Source organism: Hordeum vulgare, chromosome 3H (assembly GCF_904849725.1).
Source record: "Hordeum vulgare subsp. vulgare chromosome 3H, MorexV3_pseudomolecules_assembly, whole genome shotgun sequence".
Lineage (NCBI taxonomy): Eukaryota > Viridiplantae > Streptophyta > Magnoliopsida > Poales > Poaceae > Hordeum > Hordeum vulgare.
Genome location: NC_058520.1, coordinates 457,131,937 through 457,156,206, shown reverse-complemented (window position 1 = coordinate 457,156,206; position 24,270 = coordinate 457,131,937). Strand labels below are relative to the sequence as shown.

At 49.9% G+C, this 24,270-nt stretch overlaps 1 pseudogene; it reads left to right on the top strand.

Moving 5' to 3' along the window:
- The first annotated feature begins 374 nt into the window (after nt 1-374).
- Nucleotides 375-23,802, top strand: LOC123441854 (annotated as a pseudogene).
- The last annotated feature ends 468 nt before the right edge of the window (nt 23,803-24,270 follow it).

Below are 24,270 nucleotides of genomic sequence, written 5' to 3'. Positions count from 1 at the left end.
CGCATTAGCCACGCCTACTTGTATGTACAGTGTACAGGCACTCCGAGTCGGTCCCTCGATCTTTGTTTTTCTCTGAATCGCTTCTTATGTAGAGGCTGACTACGGCCACAAATGAACCAACTTTCCAACCTATGAACGGACAGATATGGAAATCAAAACGAATCCCTCTTGTGACCTAACGGACACATACCCTTTTCTTTTTTTGAGAGAGAGAGAGAGAAACGGACACATACCTACACGGAGTTGCAATCTTACCGCAAATTAAGTTCATATAACAAAGTTCCAATCTCGATCCGCCGAGACCTGCCTCTCCGCGTGCCAGGATTCACGCGGCCAGCCTAGCTACTTTGCGAGAAAGAAGAGTAAAACTCCATATGCCAATTCCAGCGGCGCTGGAGGATGAGGACCTCCTCCAGGAGATTTTCCTCCGGCTCCCTCCGCTGCCGTCAACCCTCTCCCGTGCCTCCCTCGTATGCACGCGCTGGCGCCGCATCCTCTCCGATCCCCGCTTCCTCCGCCGTTTGAGCAGAAAACACCACGCGGAACCACCTCTGTTGGGCTTCTTCAGAGGTTCACGTCTCAAATATTCCGTCGTCACTCCGGTCTTTGTCCCGCTCGACCGCATCCCCGCCAAACGCAGCTTCTTTGTTCGGTTTCTTCACAGCTTCTGGAGAGCTCCTCCGTTGGATTTCCGCACAGGAACTATTATCTCATATCCCTTATTTGCTCCCGTCTTTGACCCGACCGACCGCGTCCCGGCCCAACGCTTCTTTGTGCCTGAGCTCACGAGGGATTGGGAATTGCAAGGCTGCCGCCACGGCCTCGCTGTCGTGGATATAAGTCTGACAATAGATGTATGGGGTACAAAAGGATGGGCAGAGCTTTAGCTACGACGAGGTTGTATGAGTTCAGACCTCTCTACGGTGGAGGTAAAAGCCCTACGTCTCAGTGTTCTTGGAGCTTAATGTCGAGTGGAATATGGATTACAATGAATTGCTAACCCCTGCACCAGTGGGGAATGGCGACTTATATAGAGTGCGCTGCCCTTCACAACGGTTCGGTGCGCAGGGGTAGAGTAGTGGTGATTAAATGTCTACGTTACAGGTAACGTATGCCTTAAATGCTAATATAGGTACATGAAAGCGTATGACCGTTGCCCTCCAGAGGGGTTATGATGTACAGAGTGGAATCCAGTCGGTACGTTTGATACGCTCCGAATGCTCATTACCAACTGGATGATGGAGAAATCGTCACCGACTGGATGATGGGAAGTCTTTAATTCAGTCGAAACTGACTAAGGGCCTTGTCCATTATGAAGGGTAGTCTTTGGGTAGGACCTATAGGGCAGGCCTGTGACCCTACCCTAGGACTATAACCCCATCGTTAGTCCCCGAATGGATCAGGGTTGGAACGACGAAGCGACGCTTGGAGTACGGATCTGACTGTTATGGATGCGACTTTGGCGTTGTTTGCCTCGATCCATTTTATCCTCTTGGCCAGTGATCCGAGTGGATATATCTGTGAAACGAACCGTCATAAACCGAGTGTTTCCGTGGAATCTTTTGACGTGACCGGTCAACTGATAGCGACGGATTTTCTGGGATCCTCAAATTTCGGTTGCCGCGCGCTCAGCGGGGATGACGACATCGTCATCGAGTAGTATTTGCCGCCTCGATTTTCGCGCCTTCATCTCCTCCACTAATATCGCAGCAACCGGTCGGGGGATAAGATTTCGGGGCCACCTGCTAGTGACCCAGTCGGAACCTTATTTAAACCTCCCCAGCGAGGGTTTCTCGTTGCACTCGCCTGATAACTCGCACTCGCCCCGCTTCTCCTGTAACTTCCTGCGCATCCCAAGCTCCTTCCTTCTCCTCCTCCCCCGCGGATCTGCAACCTCCACCATGACGAAGGGGCAGACAAGCAAGCTCAAGGCGTGGAAGAAGAAGAAGGCGGCGGCTCCTGCTCAGCGGAGGCAGCGAGCACTGCCGGCGGGTTGGATCCAGGGGGATTTCCTCCCCTCCACGGTGACGGCGGCGGACATGCTGGAGCTGGTGGAGCAAGGCCTGATCGAGAACAAGTCGTGGAGATTGCCGGCGAAGGGCGAGACGGAGCCGGCGCCTCGGGAGGATGAGCGCGTCCTGCTGCTCAGTCATGTGTACCGAGGCTTCTCTCTGCCTCCTCATCCCTTCTTCAGAGGTATAATGAACCACTTCGGGGCGCAGCTCCACCATTTTCCTCCCAACGCAATAGCTCATCTCTCTGCCTTCGTCGTGCTTTGCGAGTGTTTTATCGGTTGCCCTCCTCATTGGGGGCTCTTTAAGCACATCTTCTCCGCTAGATCCCAAACATCAAAAGACTTAGCCAGTCGGACGACAAAACTCATCTCCTCCAGCTCTGCGGAGGCTTAGGCTTCCAGAAGAAAAGCAAAAGTAGCTATCCCGTTCTTCAGTTGTCTGAATCCGTTAGGAACTGGCAGTCAACTTGGTTCTACTGCCAGGACGTCGCTTGTCCGAATGCTGCAACGGGACTACCCCCTTTTAGCTTAGACCGACCGGCTCCGCCTAGGCAGCTTGCGCTCACGAAGATGGAAAAGATCCAGATTCAGCCTCTGGTCGACGCGCTGGTAGATGTCGTCCGCAAGGGAGTCACCGGCATAGATTTGCTGGAGGTTTTTCTGGGTCGGCGTATCCAGCCTTTGCAAGCTCGACACCACGCCATGTGGCACTACACGGGGCCTGAGGACTCCACTCGGACTCACCCCGAGTGCGTGACCGGGGAGGTTGTGACGGCGTGGGTCCGCGCCATCAGAGGCGCCTGCGATAACCCGAGAGGAGCCCGGCGAGTGAAGCCTTTCCGCGCGGACAACCCTCCTCCGAATGAGGTGAGAATACCTTGCCGAGCGCTTACAATTTCCTTAGATTTGCCACTTCTTCTTGCGTCACCGTCTGACGTCTGATGTTGTCGACTGTATCTTGTGCAGGCGTGGACCAACTGGTATTCTCCTGTCTCGAACGGGAATCCGGCTGAGGAAGAGGAAGGCAGCCAGGAAGGCAGCGTGGAGAGCGCCGAGTATGTCTCAGACAGCGGGGAGACGGAGGAGGAGTCTGGAGAAGAGGAGGGGGAAGGTGAGGAGCAGAGCTCGCCACCCCCACCACCAGAGCCTCGAACTAAGCGTCGTCACGAACTCGTGACTTCGTCGGCTCCTCCAGCGGCCCCGAGTGCCCCGGCAGCTCCCGTGACTCTGTCGGCTCCTCCAGCGGCCCCGAGTGCTTCGTCAGCTCCTCCCGTGGTTCCGAGCGCCTTGCCAGCTACTCCCGTAGCTCCGAGTGTTCGGAGCACAAAGAGGACCAGGGACGCTGCTGCTGAGCCTGCGGGCCAACCTTCCAAGGTGGCCAAACCGAGTGGGTCCAAACCTCGGAAGGCTTTGCCGCGGATGAGGATCGCCGTTCCCGTTGCCTCAACGTAAGTGTCTTGTTCTCTTATCTTCTTTCAGTATTTGATTGAACTCATGTTTATTGGTCGAGTGGATTTTACTCGACAGAGCTGCTACCTCCGCCACTTCTCCGCCACGCCAGGAAGATGATCCCATGGATACGGACAACGTTGCCACATCCCAGCAAGGTACGTCGTGATGGCTCCGAGAGCCCAAATTATTGTTTCGCGAATTCTGTCTTTGATCTTGCCTTTTTTCTGTGGTCTCACATCGTTCAGTCGGGTTTCCTTCAGAGGTGATTCACGTGGAGGAGGACGACCAGAAGAGGTCCGAGCAAGCTGCGGTGTTGTCCTTGAGGCTGTTCCATCTGCTACTACTCCCGCCATGGACGCGCCGCCAGCCGAGACAATGCCGTCGACTGAAACGGCGCTCATCGCTGCTGAGCCGACTGGAGCAGGACTTGGGATGCCCAAGGAGTCTCTTGTGGTGCCAGGTCCGTCAACCGTCCAGTACGACGCCCAACGCCTCCCGGAAGATCAAGTGGGAGCTGCTAAGGGGGCCATGGTGCAGGCGGAGTTGATGGCGGGTGATGCCAAGAGAGCGTACGACTCCATCGCGTCTGTGTACAAGCGAAGCTTGGAACTCCGGGAAGATATCCGAGTAAGTGGGCTAGTAAGTATTTACTTTCCTCTTGTAACCCACTGGGTGTTTAAGCAATATACTCGGATGCAGTATGATTATTTTTGCAGTGGGTTCACTCTTAGTGAACCCAGTGGGTGTAGTCCCCGAGACTTCTGTCGAGTGCTTGCACCGGCAGTTGTCTTTATATACATTTTCTTTAACTTGATCAGATCAAAACTAATCTGTTGGAATGTTACCAGTGAGGGCACTCCGGGTGCACCTACTGGAAGTAGTCCCCGAGAGTAATTTTACTCAGGTCGGGTAGTAGTAGCCTCTCAGGCTTGTTTTTGTTATTTAACTCAATAGGGCGGACCTGTTTGAGCTTCATGGCAGTGGGGTCACTCTTAGTGAACCCACTGGGTGTAGTCCCCGAGGCCGCTGTCGACTGCTTGCGTCGGCAGGGGTCTGAAGAACTTCGAGCTTTTAATGTTTTCCTTGTTGAATTTGTCTGATCTTCTCTTGGCTCTGATTTGCAGAAGACTTGCGAGATGTGATCAGCGTACAACGCTCTGAAGGCTGAAAAGGTTCAGCTTGCTGCGGAACTGGAGGCAGCTCTTCATGACTTGGCTGGTGTGAAGGGCGCTCTGGCTGAACGAGAGAAGTCCTTGGAGGAGTCCCGTGAGGCAAACAAGGCATTGGTGGCCGAAATGGAGAAAATGGGGAAACAAAGGACCGAGCTGATGGGACAGATGAAGGTGATGAACACGCGGTGCATATCACAGGAGAAGTACGTCAGCGACTGGGCAAGAAAGATGATTGCGCTTCTCGGTGGTAAGTTCTGTTTTTCCGAGTGCTTCTTGACTGTGTATTTCATTCTGCGCTTACTTTCTGCTCGTCTTATCTTTGCAGATTTTTGTATGGACGCTGAAGCTGAAGCAGCTGACGTTGAGCGGTCGGTTATTCCGAACGTTCCACTCGGCGAGGACGCCAATCGAGACCTGCTCCGAGCGCACATTCGCCTGGGCAAAGTGGGACCTTTCATAGGTCGACTGAGAGAGGTCGTCGGCCGAATCGACAAGGAGCTGTGGCCCGAAGACGAGTCCCGGCAAGAGATGGAAGGGTTGATGACTCGGCTGGAGGACGTCCCGAACCGAGTGCAGGCGTGGAAGAAGTCTGCGGCTCGCTGTGGTGCGGACGTGGCGTTGTCGCTGGTCCGAGTGCAGTGCAAGGAGGCTCGCGAAGAGAAGCTGAAGGCGTTGCAGGTTGCCAACACCAAGAAGCTTCGATTCGAAGATTTCATGGAGACCTTCCTTGAGAGCGCCACTCGCATCGCAGACGGGATCGACCTCGACACATTCGTGGAGCCTGCCAGTCCTAGTGCCAGCCCTGACGAAGCTTGAGAAAACTTTTACCTCGGTATACCGAGTGTTACTTGTATCAAACTTTGGCCACTGTTGTTGGCCGTCACATTCATGGTTCGGTGTGGATAAGCTTGATCTACACCGAACCGACTATCCTTAAACCAACTTTGAACCAAATATTTTGCTCGTCCTTTGCGAAAGAATTGTTGACACGATTTTGGCTCGTGGTTTTTGCTTGGAGTTTCTTGGTGAAGCCAATGGCAAACATGCGGAGCATGTATTTGTGAGTTGTCTTGACGTCTGCATGAGCCTCAAGGAGGGTGTGCTAAGCCTCTGAGTGGATCTCTAGGATACACTCGAAGGGAGTTCTTTACTTAGGCGATTCGGTATCGCAGCTAAGTCTTAAAGCGTGACCGTAAGGTCGCACTCGGAGCGAGTTGCTACTCATGTAATTGTCAGTTGTCTTGACATCTACATGAGTCTCAATGAGGGTCTACTACTCATGTAATTGTCAGTTGTCTTGACATCTACATGAGCCTCAATGAAGGTCTGCTACTCATGTAATTGTCAGTTGTCTTGACATCTACATGAGCCTCAATGAAGGTCTGCTAAGCGTCCGAGTGGATCTCTAAGGTACACTCGAAGGAAGCTGTTTACTTAGGCGATTCTTGATCGCAGAGAAGTCTCCGAGTGCGACGTTTAGTGCACAGTCGGAGAAAGTTTGTACTTAGGCGATTCTTGATCGCAGCTAAGTCCCCGAGTGCGACGTTTAGTGCACAGTCGGAGAAATTTAGTACTTAGGCGATTCTTGACCGCAGCTAAGTCCCCGAATGCTACGTGTAGTGCACACTCGAAGAAAGTTTGTACTGAGGCGATTCTGGATCGCAGCTAACTCCCCGAGTGCGACGTTTAGTGAACACTCGGAGAAAGTTTGTACTTAGGCGATTCTGGATCGCAGCTAAGTCCCCGAGTGCGACGTTTAGTGAACACTCGGAGAAAGTTTGTACTTAGGCGATTCTGGATCGCAACTAAGTCCCCGAGTGCGACGTTTAGTGCACATTCGGAGGAAATTTGTACTTAGGCGATTCTTGATCGCAGCTAAGTCCCCGAGTGCGATGTTTAGTGCACACTCGGAGAAAGTTTGTACTTAGGCGATTCTTGATCGCAGCTAAGTCCCCGAGTGCGACGTTTAGTGCGCACTCAGAGAAAGTTTGTACTTAGGCGATTCTTGATCGCAGCTAAGTCCCCGAGTGCGACGTTTAGTGCACACTCGGAGAAAGTTTGTACTTAGGCGATTCTGGATCGCAGCTAAGTCCCCGAGTGCGACGTTTAGTGCACACTCGGAGAAAGTTTGTACTTAGGCGATTCTGGATCGCAGCTAAGTCCCCGAGTGCGACGTTTAGTGCACACTCGGAGAAAGTTTGTACTTAGACGATTCTGGATCGCAGCTAAGTCCCCGAGTGCAACGTTTAGTGCACACTCGGAGAAATTTAGTACTTAGGCGATTCTTGATCGCAGCTAAGTCCCCGAGTGTGACGTTTAGTGCACACTCGGAGAAAGTTAGTACTTAGGCGATTCTGGATCGCGGCTAAGTTTTTTTTTTAGACCGGAGTCTGCGAACGCGGAAGAATCTGCAAAAAATTCAATCTGCTTTGTGTTACTTCAATGATACTTGTTCTTTACATTGCTTCAATCGACGGTCACGTATAGAATCGCTTCAGGAGATCTCCGTTCCATGCTCGCGGCTCGTCCGTTTTCCTGTCGAGGTTGTAGAGTCGACATGCTCCATTGTTCAGCACCTTGGAGATGATGAAGGGTCCTTCCCAGGCGGGAGCCAACTTGTGAGGTCTCTGCTGATCCACTCGGAGCACCAGGTCACCTGCTTGGAATGTACGACTCCTGACGTGTCGTGCGTGAAAGTGCCGCAGATCTTGTTGATAAATGGTTGAGCGAGTCAGTGCCATCTCGCGCTCCTCCTCTAGAAGATCCACTCCGTCTTGCCTTGCTTGCTCTGCTTCGGCTTCGGAGAAGAGTTCAACTCGTGGAGCGTTGTGAAGCAAGTTACTTGGAAGGACCGCCTCTGCTCCATAAACGAGGAAGAACGGGGATCGCCGTGTAGATCTATTTGGGGTTGTGCGGAGACCCCATAGCACCGAAGGTAGTTCGGTGACCCATGCCCGGCAGCATGTCCCACTTCTCGCAGGAGTCGAGGCTTCAAACCTTGCAGAATAAGTCCATTTGCCCGCTCTGCTTGCCCGTTTGTTTGGGGATGCGCCACAGATGCAAAATCCACTCGGATACCTTGGCCTGTACAGAAACCTTAGAATCTGTCCGAGTCAAAGTTTGTGCCATTGTGAGTGATTATGTTGTGCGGCACCCCGAATCTGGAGATGATGTCCCTGACAAACTTGATGGCTGTAAGGGCGTCGAGCTTCTTGTTGGGCTTGGCTTCAATCCACTTTGTGAACTTGTCGACTGCCACCAACAGATGTGTGAATCCCCCTTGGTCTGTCCTGAATGGACCGACTGTATCTAATCCCCACACTGCAAACGGCCAAACAAGAGGGATTGTCTTCAACGCGGACGTTGGCTTGTGGGATTTGTTCGAGTAGAACTGACAACCTTCGCATCTGTCGACCATATCCTTCGCCATTTCATTCGCCTGCAACCAGAAGAAGCCATCTCTGAATGCTTTGGCGACGATTGCCCTTGAGGAGGCGTGATGACCGCAGGTTCCCGAGTGAATTTCTTCCAGGATTAACTGTCCCTCCTCAGGGGAGATGCATCGTTGAAGGACGCTTGAAACACTTTCCTTGTACAACTGGCCATCAATGACAGTGAACGACTTTGACCAGCGGACGATCTGTCTGGCTTGGACTTCGTCTTCTGGTAATTCTTGCCTCAGGATGTATGCAATGAACGACACAGTCCAATCGGGGGTGATGGCAAGAATCTCCATGATCAAATCAACCACAGCAGGGACTTCAACTTCAGTCGGATCTGTCGAGCTCTTTGGTTGTACTTGTTCTTCTGTGAAAGGATCTTCTTTAACTGAGGGAAGGTGAAGGTGCTCGAGGCAGACGTCACTCGAGACTGGTCTCCGAGTGGATTCAAGTTTCGCCAATTCACCCGCTGCTTGGTTTTTCAGTCGCGGAACATGGTGGAGTTCCAGACCTTCAAACTTTTTCTCGAGCTTCCTCACCGCATTGCAGTATGTGGTCATGGTGGGGTTCTTTACGTCCCACTGCTACATCACTTGATTAACTACCAAATCTGAATCGCCGTAGACCATCAGGCAACGGATGCCGAGTGCGATGGCCATGCGCAATCCATAAAGGAGAGCCTCATACTCTGCCTCATTGTTGGAGGAATCAAAGTGTATCTGCAACACATACTTGAGTTTGTCACCTTTTGGTGATATGATCACAACGCCAGCGCCGGAGCAATTCAACATCTTGGACCCATCGAAGAACATTGTCCAATAAGCCGAGTAGATGTGGGTCGGTTGCTGTTGTTCTACCCATTCTGCTATGAAGTCAGCCAGAGCTTGAGACTTTATAGCTTTCTTGGCCTCGAACTTGATATCGCAGTATAACATCTCCATCGCCCACTTCGCCACTCGGCCTGACGCGTCCCGATTGTGGAGGATTTCCGACAACGGAGCATCAGAAATGACAGACACCGAGTGGTCTTGGAAATAATGAGCCACCTTCTTCGCAGTCATGTAAATCCCGTAGATAAGTTTTTGATAGTGGGGATACCTCTGCTTGGAAGGTGTCAGGACTTCGGAGACATAATACACTGGCCGCTGAACCTTGTATGTTTTGCCTTCTTCTTCGCGTTCGACTGTGAGGACAGTGCTGATGACTTGATTTGTAGCCGCGATGTACAGAAGAAGGGGTTCTTTACTGAGCGGAGCAGTAAGAACCGGCTGGGTGGAAAGTAAGACTTTGAGGTCGTCGAATGCGATTTGGGCTTCGTTTGTCCACTCGAAAATATCTAATTTCTTCATGATTCGGTACAGAGGAAGTGCCTTCTCGCCGAGTCGACTGATAAACCTCCTCAAAGCCGCTAGGCAACCTGTAAGCCTTTGAACATCGTGTATTCTGACTGGCTGCTCCATTTGGACGATGGTCCCGATCTTTTCGGGGTTGACGTCGATCCCTCGTTCGGAAACGAAGAAACCGAGTAACTTTCCGCTGGGAACACCGAATGAACACTTGGCTGGGTTGAGCTTGATATCGTACCTACGAAGGTTGGCGAATGTTTCTGCCAAGTCAGTCAGCAGGTCGGAACCTTTGCGTGACTTGACTACGATATCATCCATATACGCCTCCACATTTCGACCAATCTGGTCAAGGAGACATTTCTGGATTATGCGCATAAAGGTTGCTTCTGCATTCTTCAAACCAAATGGCATAGTGATGTAGCAGAAGCACCCGAATGGGGCGATGAAGACTGTTTTTAATTCATCGGGGCCATACAGACGGATTTGATGATATCCCGAGTAGGCATCAAGGAATGACAAATGCTCGCAACCCGCAGTCGAATCGATAATTTGATCGATGCAGGGGAGCAGGAAATGGTCTTTCGGGCAGACCTTATTGAGATGCTTGAAGTCGATGCACATTCGGGGGGACTTGTCCTTCTTGGGCACCATGACAACATTGGCGAGCCACTCGGAGTGGTGTACCTCGCGAATGAAGTTGGCTGCCAAAAGCTTAGCCACCTCTTCTCCGATTGCCTTCCTCTTGTGCGCGGCAGACCGACGCAGGCGTTCTCGGGCAGGCCGAGCAGCAGGATCCACATGCAGTCGGTGCTCAGCCAACTCCCTGGGTACACCTGGCATGTCAGCGGGCTTCCATGCAAAACTGTCCCAGTTCTCACGGAGGAATTGGATGAGCTCGGCTTCCTATTTAGGATCGATGGTGGTGGAGATGTTCGTCGGAGTAGCGGAGTCGTCTGTCGGGTGGATGCTGACCTTCTTCTGTTGGGGAACGTCGCATGGGAAACAAAAATTTTCCTACGCGCACGAAGACCTATCATGGTGATGTCCATCTACGAGAGGGGATGAGTGATCTACGTACCCTTGTAGATCGTACAGCAGAAGCGATGTGAGATCGCGGTTGATGTAGTGGAACGTCCTCACGTCCCTCGATCCGCCCCGCGAACAATCCCGCGATCAGTCCCACGATCTAGTACCGAACGGACGGCACCTCCGCGTTCAGCACACGTACAGCTCGACGATGATCTCGGCCTTCTTGATCCAGCAAGAGAGACGGAGAGGTAGAAGAGTTCTCCGGCAGCGTGACGGCGCTCCGGAGGTTGGTGATGATCTTGTCTCAGCAGGGCTCCGCCCGAGCTCCGCAGAAACACGATCTAGAGGAAAAACTATGGAGGTATGTGGTCGGGCAGCCGTGAGAAAGTCGTCTCAAATCTGCCCTAAAAGCCCCATATATATAGGAGGAGGGAGGGGGACCTTGCCTTGGAGTCCAAGGGACTCCAAGGGGGTCGGCCGAGCCAGGGGGGAGGACTCTCCCCCCCCAAACCGAGTCCTACTTGGTTTGGTGGGAGGGAGTCCTTCCCCCTTCCCACTTCTTCCTTTTTTTTTTCTTTCTTCCTTTGATTTTTGTTCCTTGGCGCATAGGACTTGGTGGGCTGTCCCACCAGCCCACTAAGGGCTGGTGTGACCCCCACAAATACCTATGGGCTTCCCCGGAGTGGGTTGCCCCCCTCCGGTGAACCCCCGGAACCCATTCGTCATTCCCGGTACATTCCCGGTAACTCCGAAAACCTTCCGGTAATCAAATGAGGTCATCCTATATATCAATCTTCGTTTCCGGACCATTCCGGAAACCCTCGTGACGTCCGTGATCTCATCCGGGACTCCGAACAACATTCGGTAACCAACCATATAACTCAAATACGCATAAAACAACGTCGAACCTTAAGTGTGCAGACCCTGCGGGTTCGAGAACTATGTAGACATGACCCGAGAGACTCCTCGGTCAATATCCAATAGCGGGACCTGGATGCCCATATTGGATCCTACATATTCTACGAAGATCTTATCGTTTGAACCTCAGTGCCAAGGATTCGTATAATCCCGTATGTCATTCCCTTTGTCCTTCGGTATGTTACTTGCCCGAGATTCGATCGTCAGCATCCGCATACCTATTTCAATCTCGTTTACCGGCAAGTCTCTTTACTCGTTCCGTAATACAAGATCCCGCAACTTACACTAAGTTACATTGCTTGCAAGGCTTGTGTGTGATGTTGTATTACCGAGTGGGCCCCGAGATACCTCTCCGTCACACGGAGTGACAAATCCCAGTCTTGATTCATACTAACTCAACTAACACCTTCGGAGATACCTGTAGATCATCTTTATAGTCACCCAGTTACGTTGCGACGTTTGACGCACACAAAGCATTCCTCCGGTGTCAGTGAGTTATATGATCTCATGGTCATAGGAATAAATACTTGACACGCAGAAAACAGTAGCAACAAAATGACACGATCAACATGCTACGTCTATTAGTTTGGGTCTTGTCCATCACGTGATTCTCCTAATGACGTGATCCAGTTATCAAGCAACAACACCTTGTTCATAATCAGAAGACACTGACTATCATCGATCAACTGGCTAGCCAACTAGAGGCATGCTAGGGACGGTGTTTTGTCTATGTATCCACACATGTAAATGAGTCTTCATTCAATACAATTATAGCATGGATAATAAACTATTATCTTGATACATGAATTATAATAATAACTTATACATTTATTATTGCCTCTAGGGCATAATTCCAACAGTCTCCCACTTGCACTAGAGTCAATAATCTAGCCCTCACATCACCATGTGAATTACATTGTAATAAATCTAACACCCATACAGTTCTGGTGTCGATCATGTTTTGGCCGTGGAAGAGGTTTAGTCAGCGGGTCTGCTACATTCAGATCCGTGTGCACTTTGCATATATTTACGTCCTCCTCCTCGACGTAGTCGCGGATGAGGTTGAAGCGTCGTTTTGATGTGTCTGGTCTTCTTGTGAAACCTTGGTTCCTTTGCTAAGGCAATGGCACCAGTGTTATCACAGAACAAGGTTATTGGATCCAGTGCACTTGGCACCACTCCAAGATCCGTCATGAACTGCTTCATCCAGACACCCTCCTTAGCCGCCTCCGAGGCAGCCATGTACTCCGCTTCACATGTAGAATCTGCTACGACGCTTTGCTTGGAACTGCACCAGCTTACTGCACCCCCATTAAGAATAAATACGTATCCGGTTTGCGACTTAGAGTCGTCCGGATCTGTGTCAAAGCTTGCGTCGACGTAACCTTTTACGGCGAGCTCTTCGTCACCTCCATACACGAGAAACATCTCCTTAGTCCTTTTCAGGTACTTCAGGATATTCTTGACCGCTGTCCAGTGATCCACTCCTGGATTACTCTGGAACCTGCCTGCCATACTTATGGCCAGGCTAACATCCGGTCTAGTGCACAACATTGCATACATGATAGAGCCTATGGCTGAAGCATATGGGACGGAGCGCATATGCTCTCTATCTTCATCAGTTGCTGGGCACTGAGTCTTACTCAATCTCGTACCTTGTAACACTGGCAAGAACCCTTTCTTGGACTGTTCCATTTTGAACCTCTTCAAAACTTTATCAAGGTATGTGCTTTGTGAAAGTCCTATCAGGCGTTTTGATCTATCCCTATAGATCTTAATGCCCAGAATGTAAGCAGCTTCTCCTAGGTCCTTCATAGAGAAACTTTTATTCAAGTAACCTTTTATGCTCTCCAAAAGCTCTACGTTGTTTCCAATCAGTAATATGTCATCCACATATAATATTAGAAACGCCACAGAGCTCCCACTCACTTTCTTGTAAATACAAGATTCTCCAACCACTTGTATAAACCCAAATGCTTTGATCACCTCATCAAAGCGTTTGTTCCAACTCCGAGATGCTTGCACCAGTCCATAAATGGATCGCTGGAGCTTGCACACCTTGTCAGCATTTTTAGGATCGACAAAACCTTCGGGTTGCATCATATACAACTCTTCCTTAAGAAAACCGTTAAGGAACGCCGTTTTGACATCCATCTGCCAAATTTCATAATCGAAAAATGCAGCTATTGCTAACATGATTCTGACGGACTTAAGCATCGCTACGGGAGAGAAAGTCTCATCGTAGTCAATTCCTGGAACTTGTGAAAAACCCTTTGCCACAAGTCGAGCTTTATAAACGGTCACATTACCGTCAGCGTCCGTCTTCTTCTTAAAGATCCATTTGTTCTGAATAGCCTTGCGGCCCTCAGGTAGTATCTCCAAAGTCCATACTTTGTTCTCATACATGGATCCTATCTCGGATTTCATGGCTTCTAGCCATTTGTTGGAATCTGGGCCCACCATTGCTTCTTCATAATTTGCAGGTTCATTGTTGTCTAACAACATGATTGTCAAGACGGGATTACCGTACCACTCTGGAGCAGCGCGTGATCTCGTCGACCTGCGTGGTTCAACAGAAACTTGAACTGGAGTTTCATGATCATCATCATTAACTTCCTCCTCAACCGGCGTCGCAATCACAGGGGTTTCCCCTTGCCCTGCGCCACCATCCAGAGGGATGAGAGGTTCGACAACCTCGTCAAGTTCTATCTTCCTCCCACTCAATTCTCTCGAGAGAAACTCCTTCTCGAGAAAAGTTCCGTTCTTAGCAACAAACACTTTGCCCTCGGATTTGAGATAGAAGGTGTACCCAACTGTCTCTTTTGGGTAACCTATGAAGACGCACTTTTCCGCTTTGGGTTCCAGCTTCTCAGGCTGAAGCTTTTTGACATAAGCATCACATCCCCAAACTTTAAGAAACGACAACTTTGGTCTTTTGCCATACCACAGTTCGTATGGTGTCGTCTCAACGGATTTTGATGGTGCCCTATTTAAAGTGAATGCAGCTGTTTCTAATGCATAACCCCAAAACGATAACGGCAAATCAGTAAGAGACATCATAGATCGCACCATTTCTAACAAAGTACGATTACGACGTTCGGACACACCATTACGCTGTGGTGTTCCAGGCGGTGTTAACTGCGAAACAATTCCACATTGTCTTAAGTGAGCACCAAACTCGAAACTCAGATACTCACCCCCACGATCAGACCGTAGGAACTTGATCTTCTTGTTACGATGATTTTCCACTTCACTCTGAAATTGTTTGAACTTTTCAAATGTTTCAGACTTGTGCTTCATCAAGTAGACATAACCATATCTACTTAAATCGTCAGTGAAGGTGAGAAAATAACGATATCCGCCGCGTGCCTCCACGCTCATCGCACCACACACATCGGTATGTATGATTTCCAACAAGTCACTTGCACGCTCCATTGTTCCGGAGAACGGAGTTTTAGTCATCTTGCCCATGAGGCATGGTTCGCACGTGTCAAGTGAATCAAAGTCAAGTGACTCCAAAAGTCCATCAGCATGGAGTTTCTTCATGCGCTTTACACCAATATGACCCAAGCGGCAGTGCCACAAAAATATGGCGCTATCATTGTTTACTCTAACTCTTTTGGTCTCAATGTTATGTATATGCGTATCTCTATCAAGATTCAATATGAACAATCCTCTCACATTCGGTGCATGACCATAAAAGATGTTACTCATAGAAATAGAACAACCATTATTCTCAGACTTAAAAGAGTAACCGTCTCGCAATAAACAAGATCCAGATATAATGTTCATGCTCAACGCAGGCACTAAATAACAATGATTTAAGTTCATCACTAATCCCGATGGTAGTTGAAGTGACACGGTGCCGACGGCGATTGCATCAACCTTGGAACCGTTTCCTACACGCATCGTCACTTCGTCTTTTGCCAGCCTCCGTCTATTCCGCAGTTCCTGCTTCGAGTTGCAAATGTGAGCAACAGAACCGGTATCGAATACCCAGGCACTACTACGAGAGCTGGTTAAGTACACATCAATAACATGTATATCAAATATACCTGATTTTTTTTTGCCCGCCTTCTTATCTGCCAGATACTTGGGGCAATTGCGCTTCCAGTGACCCATACCCTTGCAATAGAAGCACTCTGTTTCAGGCTTAGGTCCAGCCTTGGGTTTCTTCGGCGGATTGGCAACAGGATTGCCGCTCTTCTTCGAATTGCCCTTCTTGCCTTTGCCGTTTCTCTTGAAACTAGTGGTCTTGCTGACCATCAACACTTGATGCTCTTTACGGAGTTCAGACTCTGCGACTTTCAGCATCGCAAACAACTCGCCGGGAGACTTGTTCATCCCTTGCATGTTGTAGTTCAACACAAAGCCTTTATAGCTTGGCGGCAGTGATTGGAGGATTCTGTCAGTGATAGCTTCTTGCGGGAGTTCAATCCCTAGTTCAGCTAGACGGTTTGAGTACCCAGACATCTTGAGCACATGTTCACTGACAGACGAGCTTTCCTCCATCTTGCAAGCATAGAATTTATCGGAGGTCTCATACCTCTCGATCCGGGCGTTCTTCTGAAAGATAAACTTCAACTCCTGGAACATCTCAAATGCTCCATGACGCTCAAAGCGACGTTGAAGTCCCGGCTCTAAGCCATACAAGACTGCACATTGAACTATTGAGTAGTCCTCCTTACGCGCCAACCAAGCGTTCTTAACATCCTGATCAGCCGTAGCGGGTGGTTCATCTCCTAGCGCAGCATTAAGGACATAATCCTTCTTGCCAGCTTGTAAGATTAGCCTAAGATTACGAGCCCAGTCTACAAAGTTGCTTCCATCATCTTTCAACTTAGCTTTCTCTAGGAACGTATTAAAATTGAGGATGACACTTGCGTGAGCCATGATCTACAACACAAATATATTCAAAGTGGACTTAGACTATGTTCAAGATAATTAGAGTTCAACTTAATCAAATTATATGCTAAACTCCCACTCAAAAAGTACATCTCTCTAGTCATTTGAGTGGTTCATGATCCACTTATACTATCCCAAGTCCGATCATCACGTGAGTCGAGAGTAGTTTCAGTGGTAAGCATCCCCATGCTAATCATATCAACTATATGATTCATGATCGACCTTTCGGTCTCATGTGTTCCGAGGCCATGTCTGCACATGCTAGGCTCGTCAAGCTTAACCTGAGTGTTCCGCGTGCGCAACTGTTTTGCACCCATTGTATGTGAACGTTGAGTCTATCACACCCGATCATCACGTGGTGTCTCGAAACGACGAACTGTAGCAACGGTGCACAGTCGGGGAGAACACAATTTCGTCTTGAAATTTTAGTGAGAGATCACCTTATAATGCTACCGTCGTTCTAAGCAAAATAAGGTGCATAAAAGGATTAACATCACATGCAATTCATAAGTGACATGATATGGCCATTATCACGTGCTTCTTGATCTCCATCACCCAAGCACCGGCACGATCTTCTTGTCACCGGCGCCACACCATGATCTCCATCATCATGATCTCCATCAACGTGTCGCCATCGGGGTTGTCGTGCTACTTATGCTATCACTACTAAAGCTACATCCTAGCAAAATAGTAAACGCATCTGCAAGCACATATGTTAGTATAAAGACAACCCTATGGCTCCTGCCGGTTGCCGTACCATCGACGTGCAAGTCGATATTTCTATTACAACATGATCATCTCATACATCCAATATATCACATCACATCATTGGCCATATCACATCACAATCATACCCTGCAAAAACAAGTTAGACGTCCTCTAATTTTGTTGTTGCATGTTTTACGTGGTGACCAAGGGTATCTAGTAGGATCGCATCTTACTTACGCAAACACCACAACGGAGATATATGAGTTGCTATTTAACCTCATCCAAGGACCTCCTCGGTCAAATCCGATTCAACTAAAGTTGGAGAAACCGTCACTTGCCAGTCATCTTTGAGCAAAGGGGGTTACTCGTAACGATGAAACCAGTCTCTCGTAAGCGTACGAGTAATGTCGGTCCAAGCCGCTTCAATCCAACAATACCGCGGAATCAAGAAAAGACTAAGGAGGGCAGCAAAACGCACATCACCGCCCACAAAACCTTTTGTGTTCTACTCGAGAAGACATCTACGCATGAACCTAGCTCATGATGCCACTGTTGGGGAACGTCGCATGGGAAACAAAAATTTTCCTACGCGCACGAAGACCTATCATGGTGATGTCCATCTACGAGAGGGGATGAGTGATCTACGTACCCTTGTAGATCGTACAGCAGAAGCGATGTGAGATCGCGGTTGATGTAGTGGAACGTCCTCACGTCCCTCGATCCGCCCCGCGAACAATCCCGCGATCAGTCCCACGATCTAGTACCGAACGGACGGCACCTCCGCGTTCAGCACACGTACAGCTCGACGATGATCTCGGCCTTCTTGATCCAGCAAGAGAGACGGAGAGGTAGAAGAGTTCTCCGGCAGCGTGATGGCGCTCCGGAGGTTGGTGATGATCTTGTCTCAGCAGGGCTCCGCCCGAGCTCCGCAGAAACACGATCTAGAGGAAAAACTATGGAGGTATGTGGTCGGGCAGCCGTGAGAAAGTCGTCTCAAATCTGCCCTAAAAGCCCCATATATATAGGAGGAGGGAGGGGGACCTTGCCTTGGAGTCCAAGGGACTCCAAGGGTGTCGGCCGAGCCAGGGGGGAGGACTCTCCCCCCCCAAACCGAGTCCTACTTGGTTTGGTGGGAGGGAGTCCTTCCCCCTTCCCACTTCTTCCTTTTTTTTTTCTTTCTTCCTTTGATTTTTGTTCCTTGGCGCATAGGACTTGGTGGGCTGTCCCACCAGCCCACTAAGGGCTGGTGTGACCCCCAAAAATACCTATGGGCTTCCCCGGAGTGGGTTGCCCCCCTCCGGTGAACCCCCGGAACCCATTCGTCATTCCCGGTACATTCCCGGTAACTCCGAAAACCTTCCGGTAATCAAATGAGGTCATCCTATATATCAATCTTCGTTTCCGGACCATTCCGGAAACCCTCGTGACGTCCGTGATCTCATCCGGGACTCCGAACAACATTCGGTAACCAACCATATAACTCAAATACGCATAAAACAACGTCGAACCTTAAGTGTGCAGACCCTGCGGGTTCGAGAACTATGTAGACATGACCCGAGAGACTCCTCGGTCAATATCCAATAGCGGGACCTGGATGCCCATATTGGATCCTACATATTCTACGAAGATCTTATCGTTTGAACCTCAGTGCCAAGGATTCGTATAATCCCGTATGTCATTCCCTTTGTCCTTCGGTATGTTACTTGCCCGAGATTCGATCGTCAGCATCCGCATACCTATTTCAATCTCGTTTACCGGCAAGTCTCTTTACTCGTTCCGTAATACAAGATCCCGCAACTTACACTAAGTTACATTGCTTGCAAGGCTTGTGTGTGATGTTGTATTACCGAGTGGGCCCCGAGATACCTCTCCGTCACACGGAGTGACAAATCCCAGTCTTGATTCATACTAACTCAACTAACACCTTCGGAGATACCTGTAGAGCATCTTTATAGTCACCCAGTTACGTTGCGACGTTTGACGCACACAAAGCATTCCTCCGGTGTCAGTGAGTTATATGATCTCATGGTCATAGGAATAAATACTTGACACGCAGAAAACAGTAGCAACAAAATGACACGATCAACATGCTACGTCTATTAGTTTGGGTCTTGTCCATCACGTGATTCTCCTAATGACGTGATCCAGTTATCAAGCAACAACACCTTGTTCATAATTAGAAGACACTGACTATCATCGATCAACTGGCTAGCCAACTAGAGGCATGCTAGGGACGGTGTTTTGTCTATGTATCCACACATGTAAATGAGTCTTCATTCAATACAATTATAGCATGGATAATAAACTATTATCTTGATACATGAATTATAATAATAACTTATACATTTATTATTGCCTCTAGGGCATAATTCCAACATCTTCGTCTCTCCCGCCGACTGGAATGCGGACTCCGAAGCTGGCTTCTTCGAACGCATCAAGTCAGCGGGGTCGACTGTCTTCTTGTACTCATCGAGCTCGAGGACAACCATCTGTTGATCGGCGATCCTCGATCCCTGCTGCAGACACTCCTCGACCCGCTGCCGATTGCCTGTGATAGTGATCACACCTTTTGGGCCTGGCATCTTCAGCTTCAGGTACACGTAACATGGACGGGCCATGAAACGCGCATACGCCGGGCGGCCCAGAATCGCGTGGTACGCACTCTGGAAGTCCACCACCTTGAACGTCAGTTTCTCCTTGCGGAAGTTCTTGTCGGAGCCGAAGACGACGTCCAACACGATCTGACCGAGTGACTTGGCCTTTCGTCCAGGGACGACTCCATGGAACTGCATGCTGCTCTCGCTAAGTTTGGACATCGGAATGCCCATCCCCTTGAGAGTGTCAGCGTACATGATGTTCAAGCCGCTGCCGCCGTCCATGAGGACTTTGCGAAGTCGGACTCCTTCCACCTACCAGGGGTCGACGACCAGGGCCTGCCTCCCTAAGGTGGGTACGTGTGCTGGATGATCCGACTGGTCAAAGGTGATCACAGTCTGAGACCATTTGAGGAATGTGGGGTTGGTCGGGGTGGCCATGTTCACCTCCCTGTTCACCAACTTCAGTCGACTCTTGCTTTCAACGTCAGCAAAAATCATCAGCGTGGCATGGACTTGGGGGAACGGATCCTCCTTGTCCTCCTCATCCTGTTCATTGTCCTTTTCACTCGGCTGTGCTTCGCCGAACCCCTAGATCAGGAGGCGACATTGCCGAGTGGTATGCTTCAGGAGTATGGCGTTCCCCTCTTCATCCATCTTCGTGTGGATTGGACATGGCTGGTCCAGGATGTGGTTTCCGAACTGCTTCTTCTTGGGGGTGAACTGAGCCTTCCCCTTGACCTTGAACTTGGCATTGGTAACGGCTGCGGCCTCTACCTGAGGAGTGGACGGAGCTTTCTGTTTCTGCTTCCGAGTGCTGTTTCCATCTCCATCGGCGACCGCTTTGTGCTTGCCGCTAGGAATGCGGTCCTCTTCTTCGCCATTCGCATAGCGTGCTGCTATCTCCATCATCTTGCTCATGGAGATGTCGCCTGTTCGACCGAACTTCAGGTACAGATCTCTGTACCGCACGCCTGCCTTGAAAGCGCAGACTGCTTGGTGCTCTGTGACGTTTTCCACCGTGTGGTAGAGGGTTGTCCAACGCTGGATGAAATCGCGCAGGGGCTCATTCTGCTTTTGGACACAGTGCTGGAGCTCCACGAGACCAGCAGGGCGTTTGTACGTCCCCTCGAAGGTCCTCATGAAAACTCGGGCCAGATCTGCCCAGCTATAGATGCTTGAAGGAGCCAACTGGTTTAGCCATGCTCGTGCCGAGCCGTCGAGCATCAGGGGGAGATGTTTCATGGCGACCTGGTCGTCTCCTCCGTTGATCTGGACTGCCACTCGGTAGTCGTCCAGCCACGTTTCTGGCTTGGATTCTCCTGTAAACTTGCTGATCCCCGTCGCCAATCGGAAGTTGGGAGGGATGTCAGCCGAACGGATTGCTCGACTGAAACACTCGGGGCCAGAGACGATGGTCCTGCTTCCACTCGGACGGTCTTCATCGTGACCATCGCGGTGGGCCCGACCCCTGTCGACCCTCCTCTGGGCGATATATCCTCTTGCGTCAGGCCTTGGATCATAAGTGTCACCGACCGAACGCCGATCATCATGACTTCGGGGCCCATAGGGCCCACCCCGCGGAGGGGTGCGTGAACGGTGACGATCTTCGGGATTCGTGGAACGGCTGCCTCCCCTGTGTCGCTGGTGAGAACTGGGGCTGTGAACTGACCGATGCGTGTTCGCGCGAACGGAACTATTGTGGATCCTGTTGTGCGACTAAGAAACCGCCGAATTTTGCTGCTGCGCCGTGTGCAGCAGGGCACGCATCTACTCGATCCCTCTGCCAGCCTCTGAATCAGTCGGGTGGAGGGAATCGGCTATCTTGGCGGTGGCAGCCAGGTTGAGGACGGGTGTGCGGAACACCTCCACGTTGCTCTGATGAGTGCGCCGACTGGCAGAACGGCGGGGCTGACGGCGAGCGCCGGATGTTTCGTCGACCTCGTGCTCGTTCCGGTCGGTTTGGCGGGGGCTTTCATGGGAGTTGGCCATGTGCACTTAGGTTGCAGGCCCGCGACCCACGTACTCGGAAGGAAACTCAGTCGGAACTGAGTCCGAGCACTGGGACGGCGGCGCAACTACAACCGACCCGAGGACCGCCACTTGTGAAGACGCGCTCTGGCGCGCCTGGACGTGTTGCACCCAACGCTGGAGCCGCGGATGGCGAGACCGCTTGTTGCGGCGCGTGACGGGGGCGAAGGTCGACACCGGAGCCGACTGCTGGAGAAGAAGGATGCCGCAGACGCCGGCACGGAAGTGCGTAGCCCCGCGACTGGGGAGCGCCTCGACGTCAAGAGGGGCATCCCGAAGCCATGCCGAATCGTCGACGATGAAGGAGAGAGCGCCGAAGAGGATCTCGTGACCCATGCTCAAATCTCCACCGGATGACATGATGAAAAGATGTAGTCGCAAACTCGCCGGAAGTCGCTTAGACGCTCGCGCCACGGTGGGCGCCAACTGTCGTGGGTATAAGTCTGACAGTAGATGTATGGGGTACGAAAGGATGGGCAGAGCCTTAGCTACGGCGAGGTTGTATGAGTTCAGGCTCCTCTACGGTGGAGGTAAAAGCCCTACGTCTCAGTGCTCTTGGAGCTAGATGTCGAGTGGAATATGGATTACAATGAATTGCTAACCCCTGCACCAGTAGGGAAGGGCGACTTATATAGAGCGCACTGCCCTTCACAACGGTTCGGTGCGCAGGGGTAGAGTAGTGATGATTAAATGTCTACGTTACAGGTAACGTATGTCTTAAATGCTAATAAAGGTACACGAAAGCGTATGACCGTTGCCCTCGAGGCGGGGGGAGGGGGGGTTATAATGTACGGAGTGGAATCCAGTCGGTACGTTTGATACACTCCGAATGCTCATTACCGACTGGATGATGGAGGAATCGTCAGCGACTGGATGATGGGAAGTCCTTAATTCAGTCGGAACTGACTAAGGCCCTTGTCACTTATGAAGGGTAGTCTTTTGATAGGATCTATAGGGCAGGTCTGTAACCCTACCCTAAGACTATAACCCCATCACTCGCCGTCATGCTCAGCGAGTCTTTGTGTGAGGTTTTTGTGTGGGATCCCCTCAACGGCCAGCAGCACCGTGTGTCTTTTCCACCGGAGCTCCGCGACGTCAAAAGGGGGAGTTTGTGTTTGTGCAGCGCCACGGTGATGTGTGTTGACGATCAAGCCGCCCATGTGGACGACGATTGCTTCTTGAGCCCGTCCTTCAAATTGGTCTTACTCTGCACCAGTAGAGACTTGAAGACATCGTTCGTTTGTGTCTACGAATTCGCGTCTGGTGTATGGGGGGAATATTATCCAAACATTCACTACAAATTTCGTTCTGAATCTAAGGCCCAGCATCCTTATCGGGAATACAGTTTACTGGTTGTTTCATGGACGTGAAATTTTTGCATTTGATATTGAAAGGCAGGCTCTCGGTGTCATCGAGACGCCGACAGATGCCCAACATATCAAGAACTGGTCCTTTCAGCTCTTACGGACAGATGATGATAGTGTACTTGGCCTCGCCGTCAAGTCGAGACCAGGCATTCATATATGGGAGAGGAAACTGAATTCTGATGGTGTTGCCGGATGGGTGCTTCTGCGGAAAATCAATCAATTGAAGGGGATCTCGTCTGGCGCCTTCAGAACTGCAGAGATGGTGGGGTATGACGAGGAGTTAAATGTGATGGTTCTTTCGACATACAGTGACGACTTCATGGTCAACCTTAAGACGATGCACATCAGATTAATTTCTAAAACGGATAAATGGGCTAATGCGAATTATTTTCCCTACAGAAATTTCTACCGTGCAGGTAATACTGCGTAACTCATTTGTAATAACTAATAACAAGATTAGTTCCAATTATTATTGGTATGTATTTGTTGTACTTATTAGTTTTCATGCCATGTCATTAATGGTCTACTCCATGTAAATAATAGAGTGAAACCATCTAATCTTTGAAAAATAGTTACTCCCGATTGGATGATAAAATCTTGTGTTACGTTTTTTTCACTCAACGTGTCTCCTTGCAAAGACAATGTTTGTCTTAATTATCTCTTCCACCTGACAGCGGATATGGCTTAATGTACTGTAGTTGTCTTGTCACAAAATCGTACCTTGCATTCTCACGATCCAACTTCTCCATGTTTAATCATTGATTTATTGTGCTTTATTTATATAGGCAGGGGAGTTGGGTGGAAATGGGTGGATCCAAATCTCTGAACACAAGAGATCCGCCAATATGCTATGAACAGGCGAGGTAATTTATATTTTTTGCTATGGGTATGTATTTTTGTCATGGTTAAATAATTATTATTAACATGATGAATGATTTTTTTTAAAGTTTCTAGTGTATTGAATTGATTGGTTTCTATCTAGGAGACTGGTTTTTCAGCACCCGGGTGCCTAGGCACCCTCTATGAATAGTAACATCAAAACAAATAGAAAGAAATAAAAAAAATGAAAGTTTGCAAGATCAAAGATGATCAAACTTTCTAGGTACATACCAGGGGCGGAGCTAGGCTAATGCAAGGGTATGCAATGCATACCCAACGTTTTTTGCAAAAAAAAATCAGTATATAAGCTACGTTGCTAGTCCTAGTTATCCTGGGCTTAACCTGCTACCTGGGCTTAACCTGCTGGCTGATCGTTAGTTATAGGTAGTGCCGTAGTGGGCCTTATCCAGTTATC